This window comes from Limulus polyphemus, unplaced genomic scaffold (genome assembly GCF_000517525.1).
Source record: "Limulus polyphemus unplaced genomic scaffold, Limulus_polyphemus-2.1.2 Scaffold9713, whole genome shotgun sequence".
NCBI classification, from domain to species: domain Eukaryota; kingdom Metazoa; phylum Arthropoda; class Merostomata; order Xiphosura; family Limulidae; genus Limulus; species Limulus polyphemus.
The window spans coordinates 2864-3805 of NW_013675323.1; positions in this window are offsets into that span (position 1 = coordinate 2864).

Here is a 942-nt window from a genome sequence, read left to right on the forward strand (position 1 = left end):
GAAACTGAAAAATATGGCTTAAATTGTCACAGTGAAAATAGCCTCCAACATTAAATAGTAGTATAGGTGTGATGAATTTTCTATAGTGAAGTGTTAGAGCAAGATTCCAATTTTTAAAGAAATATACTTCAGTTGTGATTGCTCAAGACAACAACTGGTGTTTGTGTGTTCCCTATGTAGGGTATATTACATTGTTTGTTTTGTTAACAGTAATGGCTGTACTAGTTAGTATATCAAATGTAATTGCTTTTTATTTTGAAGCATTGTTTGCTATTATACTATTAATATAAAGACTGTTGTTAGTTTAGAATTTGTATTTAGGACTAACTAAATCTTCTAGGCTGGCCAAACTTTGTGAGATGTTGAGGTCACAGCCAAAACTAGTCAGCAAGGGTGCCCAATTGACAGAACAATATCATTCTCATCGTTATAGGTAGAAACATAAGAAAGTATACTTAATTAACTATACTTATGCTCAGGTTAATTTGTAGTTTTGCACTAAACACATAACTTATTCTGATTGGAAATTATTATTTGCTACATGAGGTAAGCTATTCGTTGTATGTTTCTCATGTAAGAGACTCTTCACTGCAAATATTCCTTATGGCAGACTCAGTCCTCCAAGTACTATACATCTTTACTGCAAATATTCCTTATGGCATACTTGGAGGATTGAGTCCCCATACATCTTTACTGCAAATGTTCCTTATGGCAGACTCAGTCCTCCAAGTACCATACATCTTTACTGCAAATGTTCCTTATGGCAGACTCAGTCCTCCAAGTACCATACATCTTTACTGCAAATGTTCCTTATGGCAGACTCAGTCCTCCAAGTACTATACATCTTTACTGCAAATATTCCTTATGGCAGACTCAATCCTCCAAGTACTATACATCTTTACTGCAAATATTCCTTATGGCAGACTCAATCCTCCAAGTACT